The sequence below is a fragment of the Eucalyptus grandis genome, chromosome 5 (genome assembly GCF_016545825.1).
Source record: "Eucalyptus grandis isolate ANBG69807.140 chromosome 5, ASM1654582v1, whole genome shotgun sequence".
Taxonomy (NCBI): Eukaryota; Viridiplantae; Streptophyta; class Magnoliopsida; order Myrtales; family Myrtaceae; genus Eucalyptus; species Eucalyptus grandis.
In genome coordinates this window covers 58316755-58330610 of record NC_052616.1, presented here as the reverse complement: position 1 = coordinate 58330610, position 13856 = coordinate 58316755, and the positions used below count along the sequence as shown (strand labels likewise).

General features: G+C 39.6%; 1 pseudogene; it reads right to left on the bottom strand.

Annotated features, from left to right (window-relative positions):
• Positions 1-184: 184 nt before the first annotated feature.
• On the bottom strand, positions 185-1624 carry LOC120294078 (annotated as a pseudogene).
• Positions 1625-13856: the final 12232 nt, after the last annotated feature.

The window sequence follows — 13856 nt, the reverse complement described above, 5'->3', positions numbered from 1 at the left end:
CCTCCGCCTGTCCCCGGTGCCCAGCAGCCCGGCTCGCCTGCTGCAACCCGACGCCAGAAGCCGACGTTTCCTCCTGCTCGCTGGTTGCTGCCCGAACCGCCGGCAGCCGAAGCCCTCGCCGCGCCGGCCTGTGACCCGCCATCGCCATCCATAGCACATGACATACATACGTGTATCAATTTGGTTAACGCCAAGCAGATGCGACGGTGAGAGTTCGGCCGCGCCAGCCTACGCAAACTCCACCATTCTCTTCTTTCACCGTGAATCCCGATTTCCAGTGCCCACAGCCGAACCACCTCAATGGTCGGGCCACGTCTGGACCCAGTGGCTTCAACTCGAACCCAGCCATCCCCATGCGGGCCCTCCACTTCCCGAACACCTCGCATCTTTCAACCCGGTCCCTACCTTCGCAAGCAACCGAGTTCCCCGATTTCCGACTCAGCCCCTCCTCCGCCCTCGCTCGCTTTGAGTTGTCGCTCGGCACTGTAGACTCGATCGACTCGAGCAGCGCCCCGTAGTACGCCAGCGCCTCCCCCACACGCATCGGGAATGGCGCCGTGTTCCCGTTCATCTCCTGCTCCACCAGCGTCACCACCCGCGGCGCCAGACCCTTCTTCACGCGCCGGAGGAGCTCGTCGCGCGTGTTCTCCGCGGACACGCTCTCGTCCGGCATTCTGTACAGCTTGAACGCCAGGTTCACCGTCAGCACCTCGTTGGGCTCGCAGCCCAGCTACTCGCGGCTCAACTCGCTCTGCTTCTGGCTCACGATGTTGAATACCAACCTAACTCCCTTTTTGGCCGCGACTTCACTCAGTCGATCCCCAATCATCCTGAGCCTCTCCTCACCGTTGAAGCTATCTGCGAGCGTCGTGATCTTGAGGGTGGATTGATTGCCCGCCTGACTTATGGACAGATTGTGAAGGAGATTGCGGTACTGTTTTTCCCAACCGTCGAAATCAATTACGCGGAGCTTGTTAGTGGAGGGTTGCTCCGATGCAGCCTCCAAAATCGCGTAATTGGCAGCCATGAAACCGAGCTTAAAACAAGGAGACAGATGGTAAAGTGACTGAACCGACAACTCATGTTCCTTGGTGAGCAACTCCGCCACGGGAGGGGGGTAATCGACGGGGCTCACGCGCGATTTAAGCGCAGACAACATGTATCCCATCAATTTCTGCTCTGAATTACTCATGGGGTTCGGCACGGCAGACAAGCGCGTCAGGATCTCCGAAGCCACGTCTACTCTGCCCTTGTATATCGCCGTCGCAGCCTCCACTACCGACTGCTCCCACGAGATGGATACCGGAGACCTCTGGAGTCTCCGGACGGGGGTCTTGACGCTCTCACTTCCCTTAGAGACCCCGGACATGACACAGGCGTTGCTCGGGACCTGCGAAACCTCATAGGACTCAGCCCCGCTCGATAGGGATTGGGTGTTGCTGCTGAACGACCCGAGGACGCTGACGATCAGATCTCCCGCAAACAAGGGCTGCCGTGGGTCATCGCCAGTTTGAGAGTGAGCGTCGAAGGCATCTCTGAGCTTCTTGGGATTTTGGCCACAGAGTTCCTGGATCGCGCGCTTGCCGCTGGAGGAGAGGTTCTTAGGCCAAGCGGAACGCTCCATTGATGAAAGAGGTCTTGTGCTTTGCTTTGTGATGAGGGAGGAAAGTGAAGCATGAGAGAGAGAGAGAGAGAGAGAGTGGCTTTTTGACAATGACAAGAGAGCTCGGGGTCGTGCGAAAGATGCAGGGAAGATTGGTGGGAGGTGGTGCGAAAGTTCGATCTCTCGTGGGATCTAGAAAAAAAAAAAATGAATATCTTGTGCCATTAGTATTATTATTGTAATAATCGTTATCATATATCGTTGGGAGCGATGATTTAATTCTCTTGAATGTCATATTATGCAGGTGACTCAAAATTATATTTATGAAGCTTAAGGAGATCATTATTTCATATTTGTCATTCTGTTTTATTAATATTGTTAGAAATAATTGGAAAATAATTAATTGATTTCTCAATTGGTTTAATTGAATCGCAAACCTTAATTAAAAGGTGCGAAATTTTCAATTAAGTCTTAATCTTTTATTAAAAAAGTAATGAAACCCTAAAATTTATATTAAAACGTGAAAATTATCTAGTGACGCATATTCCACATAAAACCTGGGAAATTGAATGATCTCACAATTTCAGCATAAATTCCCAGAAACCAACAAAGACGGATCATCCATTCAGATGGCAGCAAACTTTTAAAGCAACTAGACGATCACCAAAATCACTTGGATCTGAATCGGAGCTGGAGTAGAGAATGAAAAATCCATGCCTGATGAAGGGCTTCCCTTGGGGCTGGTTGTGGCATTAGGAGCTACCAAAGAAGGTGGGATCGTGGACCTCAGAGCGCGGAAGCTTTCGCTGCCGCCATGGAAGAAGAAGGCGTTGAGCGGGAGGTGAAAGCTTCGTTGAAGTAGTCATGGACGGAAGCATCCATGACGACGATCAAATCGCAGAAGCAAACCAAAGCTACCATATATATATATATATATGTGAGCAATATGAGCTTTGACAAACGAACTAACCACGGAACAGAGATGCTTCCTTTTTCTTATTTTAATTTTTGAAAAATAAGGGGATTTCTACTTTCCCAATGAGCGTGTTTTTACGTGGTGGTCTACATTCCGTGATGGATTATCGGAAAAATAATCAAATTTACAATTTCATTAACTAAAAAGTTACGATGACTGAAGAATATTTTACTACAAAAATAGCGTAAAAAGTTCATTATCAACTGAGGTAGATTTTTAATTTTCATGGAAAATTACTAACCATATGATCGAAAGAACTTATGACTATCTAAGGAAAATTACACCTACATTAAATAAAAGTTACGATCCATTAGGTAGTCTATTAATTAATAGAAAAAGAGATGTACCATTAACTTGAAGAAAAATTGGGAATTTAAAAGGAAGATTACAATCAATTGCTTTTCTAGAAAGTCATTTTCCAAGAAAATTATCATATTTTTCGATGTTTAGCCAAAACCTGAAAAATGAAGTGAAAAATAATTTTTGTTGTATGGTATGGAAAACCTTGTCCTTCATGCACTCCTTTCTATACTATTTTTAATTATTTTATTTTTAAAAGTCAAAATTTAAATTATTTAATTTAATTTTTAAATCAAATTTAAATTATTTTTTTCTTCTTCTTCCTCAATCGGTTGCTAGCTAGTGATAAATGCCAAGCAAACTTGAGCCTTGCCACAAGCCAATGAGGCTCCAACTTGACAAATATCGACAAGGCTAAGCTTGCCTAAGCCAATGAGCTGGGTGGGGCTCGAGCTTGCCTAGCGGTCTTGATCGAGCTCAAGCATCGTCGGACTGTGGCAAGGCTCAAGCTCACTTGTGGCTAGTCACCAGCCGCCGACGATTGGCCAAAGAAGAAGAACAAGAAAATTTAATTATAAAAATAAATAAAAACTTGATTTTTCAAAAAAAATATATAAAAATAAATAATAAAACATTAAAATAAAAGAAAATTGTGTTTTGTGAAAAAAAGTGAAATGACAGAAGACATAGAAAATATTTTCCCCAACTTGAAAAGTGAAAATATTTTTTCCAATTAGTTCATTTTTCATGAAATAAACATAAAAAAATCCGAAAAACATTTTAATGAAAGTTATTTTCCGTTAAAAGAACAAATCCTTAATTGATGAGCGTTATGGCCCTAACAAAATAATTGAGGGGTTACGAAGAAATAAATCATGTTGACTTGGGAATGTGTTTTTGGGAGTGTCTTTGGAGGGAGGTGAATGTCGTGGAATTGGGGGTGGTGGTGGGCACGGGGCGGTACACGGTGATCCTGGCGTGCGTTGACCTGGGCGCTTCTCGGAAGCTTCGCTTTTTTTTTTTTTTTTGGGGTCGAAAAAGGGTCAAGAAGGTAAAGATATGATTCACTTTTAAGCTTCGGGAATGCAAACATACTCTCCCAATCCGCGTAAACATATTGACAGTAATGTACTAATACACATGATTTAAGAAATACTAACAAGCTTCACGCGATCCGTGGCTTTCTTATGTCAAGCATGACTGCATCAGGTAACTAATGCTCCAATATCCGGTCACGTATGTGGTTGAAATCTTAAACGGGATGACAAGATAAAGATTATAACTTCACATTCATGACTAAATTAAATGAATGGCCATGCCGACCAACGTTGATGTCAACAATTTCCAACAAAAGTTAATTGGATGGACTCAATTAACAAAATATGAAAATGTTTATGACTCAATTGGTAGAATGTGAAAAAGTTTAAAACTTAATTAGCAAAATGAAAAGGTTTAGAATTGAATTGACAAAAGTGTAATATGTTTATTACTTTTGAACCATTTTTGCCACACATGCATGTACAATAATTGCCTCCATTTGCAAGGTTGTTTTGTGGACAATTACAAATTATAGAATTTGGATTACTTACAATGACAAAAAGGGAAATTATTTTGCATAAAGAAAGTTATGAAATGATATATGATGGATAAGTTGCTATTATCAACAAAAATTGGGAATTTCAAACGAATATTACAATCAATTAGCCAAAATCTGTTTTCATTTTTCTCTTACGACACCATACAGGAGTACTCCGAAAAGATATTTTTGTAGTCCCACATCAAGATTGAAAATAATTATGCTAGGTCACAAAGTTGTTTCTCCAAATAGTAGTGGTCTTGTCTAGCACGTTTATGAAAGTAAATCTTAACAAAATCCCTAACTTCAAAGCAATATGAATTTCAAAAACGTATTTTTTTCTGGCTTGATTTAATGATAATTGTAATTTTTTGAGATGATAATTTGACATGGGTTTACAGTCTGAATTTGACACAAGAAAGTAAATTCTAACCCCTATCAATATGATGCATTCGGAGATTTTAAAACTCATAATATGTCGAAATTTGTCATCAAATCAATGGGGAATACATAGAATATATGATACTTTTTTTTTTATTGGTTTGATAATTGCATAACTGGGACTTCTGTACATTGACATTGACACTCTTCTCATCTTGTTTCTTACTTTGCGTTGAATGGAAGCCCACGAGATGAATCAACGATGGGCTTTGACTAGAGATCCGCGTCCGACAAGCAAACATAGCTTAGCCCGTGTTGGATTTTCAACTCCTAATTTTGATGTTTTAGTCATAACAAGTCCACAACTATTTAGGTATCACTAATCTTGCACGTTCCTTCAATTTAATGTTTGCGGGGCCAGAATTAGCGCCATAATAGAAACTAGTTAAATGTTAGAAGAGCTCTGAACACATCATTATAACTTGTCGGCATAAAAAAGGAGAAATTGTATGATTCAATCATGTTTAGTTTAACCGAATCTGAATCAACAATATTTAATTTTTGGCATCTATATTTGCATGGGACAAGTGAAAATATTTACACTTATTTGGTGAATACAAAAATCAAATCAACCTAGCTAGCGTGAAACGTTGGAGACAGGTCAAACATGTGACATGGGTCAGGCATTGTCGTGATTCCACGTCTTGTCCATCAAAATAGGAGGGCTGGAGCTAACATTGCTAGAAGCAAAAAGAAGGTTAAATTGCTTCGGTGTAGGTTGCTCATTTCCCAGCTTGTAGTTTTGTGATGACAGTGAATCCAGACCTCACCTATTCTTCAACTGCGGTTGTTCTCATCAGATTTGGGTGCATTTTGCAGACATGTTTCGTTCATCAAAGCATTGGTAATTGGAATGTTAGACTATCTTGGTTGAAGCAAGACCCACTAAAAGAAGTAAATTTCGCATGTGTTTGTTGCATTTATCAGTGGAGAGTTAGGAATTCTAAGCTGCATTCATTCTTCTCCTCTTCTTCTTGTTGGTGCTGTGATTTCAAACTATGAGATTCACAAGCAAACACTGCTTCGAAATATGTAGGGACTCTCCAAGTTACAATAACTTCTGAGCTACATTTGAGATTATGCACTTTGGAGGAGAGTTCCCTCATATTTATGGACCTCTAGATCAGTTATGTTCATTATGCAACAGCTATAAGTCGTTGTCCTTTGATAATTGATGTGTAACATACTATGATTAAAGAATGAGGAGAAAGAATCTCAGGCAAGTCTTCACTTGTTTACTACACAGGAAGTTCACTAATTTCCTGGGGGCAACCAAATATCCACGACCCAAATTTAGGCCTGGCTATTATTGGAGCACAAAATGTAGTTAAGAACAGCTCTCATCCCCAAATGGCTATGATCTTCATTTGCTTGTCTGTGAAGTTTAAACATGTCAAGCTCAAACCTAATTAATTCCACCTCCCGCCGCCCCAGTTGACATTCACAAAGCATTCAATGAAGCCAAAGTGAAATTAAATATATTCGCCCAAGGAGAGTTTTGACAAAATTTGTGAAGGTTAAACACATGTAGGGAAGATCGGGTGACTCATATTCTTGTGCCGAGTTGTCGGTGTTGATTGCTTGTTGGTGGGCACATAAAGCATCAACACCGGAGAGCTATAACCTTTACTACGGATCGAAGGAAATCGACGAAGATGGTTTAAGTATATGGGTAAAAGATAAACAATATAAAGCCACACCTGCAACAACTTACATAAAACAGAATATACTCACCAACAGAAAACAAAGATTCCTCAAGTGCAGTGATATTCAACGATAAGGAAGACAAATTCTCATTAGTCTTTTGCCAAAGATGACATGGTCTTGCTGTGGGAATCCTGACAGAAAGCAAAAGAATCAGATACATAATTAGGCCCTCCAACTTCAAGGAGAAAAGTGTTTTCTTCATACATCAGGCCAAATAATGGATTGCCTCTATTGAGAGGGGGGGATCGGTAGCCTGATTTAACATTATTGGAAGAAAAGGGAACGCAACAAAACACATTACCTCCAGTCTTCTAGCATAATTGCACAAAGCCTTCGTAGCAAGCTCAGCTCGCTGTGGAATTGACATGAAATCCAGCCCCCACCGACTACCATCGCCCCTCCTATGCTTGCAGGAGGAGGGGCAACTGCCCCAATGCTTGGTGCAGGACCATAACCCACTGCAGGAGGTGTATATGCAAACTCTTGTGGCTGCTGCACATAAAGCATTGCCCAAGTACCTGTATGATTACTGGGTCATTATCGATGGGGGGTGCAGGTTCAGGCTGAGCAGTTGGAGAGGATTTAATCTGCAAATCCTGCAAAAAGAGAAGCACAGAGAGCTTAGCTGACTTGAGAATATGAGAAACAAAAACTTATCTACATCAACAGTACATATCACATCTGAAGGAAAGGGCAAACGAAGAACGATAACTATTGGGTCAAACTACTGCATGAAAAGGATTCTGCAACTATGTCGATCGTTGTTAAACGAGTATTTACAGGGACAAACACATGAATACAGATATTCTAGGCTGTCCAAATGGGACATTGGCGCACCCCACCTGCTGTCCGACTTAAAAGCAACCTTGGAGAGACAGCACAAGCTTGGTGGACAAACATTCATTTTTTTCTCGGTTATTCACTTAGCGAACATTCATATTTTTCCCCTTTTAATGAATCAGTCACTTAGTGATGATTCTTAAACCAAAATTATACTGGCATGCGAAAACTGCAATACCATGACGGCTTAAAGTCCGAGATAAGCAACTAGTTTTCTCCTATTTAACAAACTCACTCAGCCAAAAACCAGAACAACACAAAACCATAGACGAAACTCCAAGCGAGAGAGAGAATTGATGGGATTCCTTAAAAAGAAAAGAAAAAGAAGAAAACGCCGAATATCAATGTCCAAATCCGCCGTCGAATTCAATCTCGAAGAAGAACTCTCGGTCGTCATGCTGTCTCAAACTCTTGATTTGCTCGGCTCGCTCAGGTCGCGGAGAGTATAAAAATTTTACAAGAGACGGAAGTGGGTTGGTGAGTAAACCGTAATTAATTATTTCCTAATTTAAATTAGGTAATATCATATTTTAGGTACTTTTCTATTTTAACTTTTAAAAGATAATCCCAAAAAATATTGACATTGCATCAATTCCATGCCTTGTCATCACTTGCCACGTCGTCTTTAGAATAGTTCATATTAATTTTACTTGTCATTAAAATTAGGTCATGTCACATGTCATTAATTTAATAATTCCTGCATATTAAACTTGGGTTAAAATTGCATATAGGAAAACCCAAAAATAATAAGTTAACATTACATGATTATTTAGAAGTGAATGTTTAGTTTAGGCTATGCATGCGTCTTCTTTCTTATTTTATTTTTATTTTTCCTTTTTTTACTTAAAATCCTTTGTATATTGGGAAATTCATAGTAAATTTGTGCTTTGTTCTTGGCAATTCTTATTTGTTGGTTCGGTTTATCGAGTGCTAGATCATTGATTACGCATCCTAGTGGTCAGCCTTAAAATTAATCAAGATTGCCCGCAAAATATTTTTGAAAATAAAGTCAAAAAAATACCGAAAATGGAATCAGATTAATCTAATGTAATCAAGTTCTCCAACTCATTGAATCCCTAGTGTGTACGTAGGGTCTAATTGATCTACCAATAATTTATTAGTGCAGACTCCTAATTGAATTAATTCACACATTAAATTGATTAAATTAAGACCCGAAAGTTTCCATGTTAAGACTTCCCTACTGGTGATTCATCTCTTGGTAGGTCCTCTTGAGTCTAATGTAAATCGAAAGTATGTTAAGTGAATGTAGCCAAAACAAGGAAATAAAATAATTCCTTTCTCTATAAATCAAAACGACACTGTGATATAGATAATCGTGATAATGCATTAATAATTCTCGATTATTCATGTAGCACGTGCACTTAATAAATTATAGATGGAAACTTATTATCCACTGCCATACGTCTTTATTCTTTCGAAGAGGAAGTTCGCCCCAAAAATTTCATTCGTTATCCTTTAGGACAGTTCGGCCCAAGCAATCATAGGAATGGTAGGTATGCTAATTATCCTAAAAATTAGTTTACAAAATTAGTTTAATACGCTATGTGTGAGATTGGAGAGCGAGGTCTCTTTCTATTTGCCTTTTATTTGCAATCGAGTCACGAGTTTAGTAATTGTTAATGAAGGTTAAAAATAGATAAGTATAGTAGAAATTGTGTGAAATGAGACTTAGATATTTTTAAAACTTATTATTTAATACATGGGTAATTTAAAAATCTATTTTCTTTCATTTATTAAAAGTAATATTAAAATAAGTGGAGAAATAAATGTATAGAAATGGCTTTTTTTCTTGTTTTCCTCCAAAAATTTTTGGAAAAACAAAAATAGCATTATTTAAACTTTGAAAAATACATAATTATTGCACTTATCAGACACTTTTAAAAGTTTCAGGCACGTGATTTTGACTAAATAAAAGGTTTTCAATCTACAAATCTTAGGAAAAAGTAAAGGGACAAGTGCATTAGAAGTCCTAAAACTTATCATGAAAATGCAATTAATTGAGTCCTAAAACCTTCAAAAAGTGCAATTAAGTCCTAAAACTTATCACGAAAGTTCTAAAACTTTCAAAAGGTTCAATGAAGTCCTAAAACTTTCAAAATGTGGAATCAATGGAATGACTTAGATTGAACCATTTTGATAAGTTTTAGGATTTGATTGCACTTTTTGAAAGTTTTAGGACTTAATTGCACTTTATGACAAGTTTTAGGAATTAATTGCATTTTTTGAAAGTTTTTGGACTTAATTGCATTTTCATGACAAATTTTATGACTTCCAATGCACTTATCCCAAAAGTAAAATACGTGTAACGGAAAACAATATATAGGGGATGAAAATTGGAGTATGGTTTTTCGGTAATATTAATAAAAGGAAAAAAAGAAAGAAGAAGGAAATAAAATAAACTAAAACACCATTTTTATATATTTTGAGTAAATTTGGCTCCTACATATATTGTTTCCCCATTTGTAGCTCTACGTCCCTCCAACGGACTGTGGCTGTGAGGAGCGGTGGCAAGGGGGAAAGGCGGCAACTTTCCTTGATGGGCCGCCGCAGCCACCTCCACCAGTGGGCATCACTGGATGGGAATGTAATGGGGAATGTTGGGTTGGAGGACAATGGGGGACTAGAGGCGGTTTGGATCGAAGCGGAGATGGACCGGAAAGACCGCCAGGCGCTCGCTAAGAAGGTTGCCAAGGTCGAAAACTAAGATAAATTTGATGGATATGGTTGATTATGGCTTATTGCCTTTTTAACCATCTTCTAAGGCTTGGAGTAGTTAGTTTACCTCAGCTGAATGGGTTCTTGGATATCAGTTGCGCTAGAATGGTTAGCTTTTGTTGTATTTGACCAAATGCAGCACCTTGTGTCCATAGTTGAGTTTGGAGAGAGAGAGAGAGAGAGAGTGATGCAAGCCAAGGGCAAGCTTTCTCAAATAGTAGGATCAGGAGAGTGACTCGCACACAGGAAACAGGACGAACAGAAATTTCAACACTGCGCAAGCTCAGGAGAACAGTCGTATCTTTGTCAATATAGATTGGATCGACTTGATTCCAAAGCCAAATGAACAAAGACTTTTGGATCTACAATTTCTATATTTTGGGTTTTCTGAAATAAGTACTGTAGGATGGTCGAATTTGGGTTGGAAGTGGGTGAAAATAACGAACAAAACAGGAAAAGATAGAAACTCCGTTGGTTGCTCTTCTAGGCCTCCAAGGAAGTTGAGGGAGCACCAATTCTTCTAGATCGATGATTGCAACTCTTCAAGGATGCGGATTTCAAAAGCTTCGACTCTTCAAGGATGGAGTGAAAACTCTTCTAGGTTTTCAAGGGTATGAACTCTACAAGGTTCACGATACTTGCTTCAAAGCAAAGTTTTCATTCATCAAAAGTCGTCCGTCTTCTACAAGAAATTGGATGGCTTATATCGTCAAAGAAATAAAGACATAGCATTGAAACTAGGAAAAATAGTAAAGAGCATAGAAACTATAAACTAGTAAAAATGTCATGCAGGCTCCCAATGTGTCTTTCAAGCTTCTAGGATGGACTTAAGATATCGATACGGCTTCTCAGTTTCGTCGAGCTTGAATGCGGGCCGATCTTCTTGATCGAGAGAGCTAGTCTTCAAGGCAGGCTGCATCATCCTCCCCATCTTTAAAAGAATTCGTCCTCGAATTCTCGCCATCATCATCAGAAGAATCTCCCACATAAGGTGTTAAATGTCGAACATTGAAGATGTCGTGAATCTTCATATGAGAAGGAAGATTTAATCAATACGCATTAGGATTGATGCGCTCAAGAACTTCGAGAGGTCCAAGCTTTCAATCACTAAGTTTGTTATAAGTGTCGACGGGATGCCGTTCCGGTGGCAAATAAGTCCAAACAAAATCTCCAGGTTCAAAGATAACTTCACATCGCTACTTGTCAATGTTCGTTTTATAGGATTCAGTTTTGCTCTCTAGTCTTTGGCACACATCTTCATGAATTGTCCTCATTTGAGAAACAATATCGTCAACTTTGCTGCTCGACTTCTTAGCAAAAGGAATTGGTGCAAGATCAAGAGCAATGTTCGGTTGTCGACCATATACGATCATAAATGGACTATATCCAGTGCTACGGTTCTCAACACAATTATATGCAAATTCTCTAAGTGACAACCGCGTCTCTCAAGAACAGGGATTATTATCGATCAAAGTCCTTAATAGATTTCCCAATGTTTGATTGACGACCTTAGTTTGTCAATCCATTTGAGGACGAAACACAGTACTATATTGCAGTTTAGTACCGACATTCTTCCATAGTTGTTGCCAAAAATGACTAAGAAATTTTGTATCCCGATCCAAAGTAATGGTCTTCGGAATGCCATGCAACTTATAGACTTTCTTGAAAAATAAGTCGGCAATACGCGAAGCATCCATAGTTTTTCGACATGGAATAAAATGTGCCATTTTTGAAAATCGATCGACAACAACAAAGATCAAATCCATACCTCTGTTTGTGCGTGGTAGTCCAAGGACAAAGTCCATAGAGATATCCTCCCATGGGGCATGTGGAATCGGCAAGGACAAATAAAGGCCAGCATTAGTAGCTTGTCCCTTTCCAATTTGGCAACGTTGACACCTCATCACATGTCGATGTACATCACGTTTCAAATGAGGCCAAAAGTATTTGGCTGAGACGAGTTGTACAGTTTTGTCGCGTCTAAAATGTCCTTCACGGTGAACTTCATCGATTACCCTTTGCCGAAGAGAACAGCCCGGCACACATAAACGATTTCCTTTGAAAAGAAAACCATCAGATACAGTAAAATCAGCAAGCGTTTTTTCATGTGCATTGGGAATGATCTTGGAAAAGTAGGGGTCTTCTTGATATAAATCCTGAAAAGAATCAAATCCAAGAATAGTAGAATGCATTGTAGAGAACAAGCTCTTCTTTCGACTAAGGGCATCGGCAACCTGATTCTGAGCTCCAGCCTTATGCTTAATAATGAAAATGAACTCGTGGATGTATTCAGCCCATTTTGCTCGCCTAGAGTTAACAAAATATACAAGATACGAACTCCTTTCAAAGCATCCTTCATATCCTTCATTATAAGCAACGTAGGGGAGAAGGAATTCTCAACTACAGGAGTTTTCAAAGGTTCCCTACTAGGTGCCAACGTAATCTTCTTGCCTTCAAATTCAAAAGAACATGTATTTCGATAACCATCATGCGTAATCCTCCTATCGAATTGCCATGGTCGACCAAGAATAATTTGACTAGCATCCATCAGCAGAACATCACACCATATCTTGTCATTATAAACAGAACCGATGGACAGATTAACAAGGCATCGTTTTGAAACAGTTACCTCAGCGCCTTTTTTCAACCATGGCATTTTATAAGGCGTAGGGTGCATTTTTAATTCCAACTTCAGCTTGTTTGCCGCTACTTCAAAAATTATATTCTCACAACAACCAGAGTCAATAATTAATTGACACACCTTTCCAATGATTGTGCAAGCAGAATGAAAAATATTGGTACACGGCCACTTATCTCCAATGTCATCTCGAGGAGTAAAAGAAATTTTCCTCACCATAAGAAGTTCGCCAATGTCAGCACGCACTATTTGTTTATCATCCGCAGCTTCTTCATCATTGTTCAACTCCAGTGGATCCTCAGCATTCTCATCAAATTCATTATTCACCAAGAAGGCTTTACCGGCTGGTCAATTCTTATTGATTCGACAATTGCTAGCATGATGACCCAACTCCCCACAAGAATAGCAATGTATTTCGGACATAGTAGGTTGCTTCAAAACATGGGGTTGAGTAGAAGGCTTACTAGCAGATTGCGTTGTAGCCTCAGCAACTTTAGCAGTGCTAGTGGTACTCTTAGTGGCTCGACTTGTCATGGTAGTTGATTGATGTCTCCGAGAATGAGAGAGCTCCATTTTGAGTGCCCGTTGGTGTGCATCTCCTAAGTCCCAAATGTTGAGGACTTCCAAGGCGTCTTGAATGTAAAATTGAAGACCGTTCAAGTATTTGTTCACAAGCACCTCCTCCGGGTCCTGGATATTGCTATGAATCACCAACTCATTGAATTCATTGGTGTATTGGCACCGTTTGCGTACCTCGTTTTATATTTTGGTACTGTTGGTAGAGCTATCTCTTATATCCTTTGGGAAGAAAATATTTTTGAATCTTGCCCTCCATCTTTCTCCACAAAGTAATTGGTGTTTTGCCAACGGCTTGGCGAGTTTGTTTTTCATGTCTCCACCAAGCAATCGCCTTGCCTCGGAATCGCATAGCAATGATCCCAACTCGACGATTCTCCGGAACATTTTGATGCTCAAACACCTCATTCACAAGTGTTAGCCAATCAACAATTTCATCAGGAGACTCAGTACCTGTAAATTC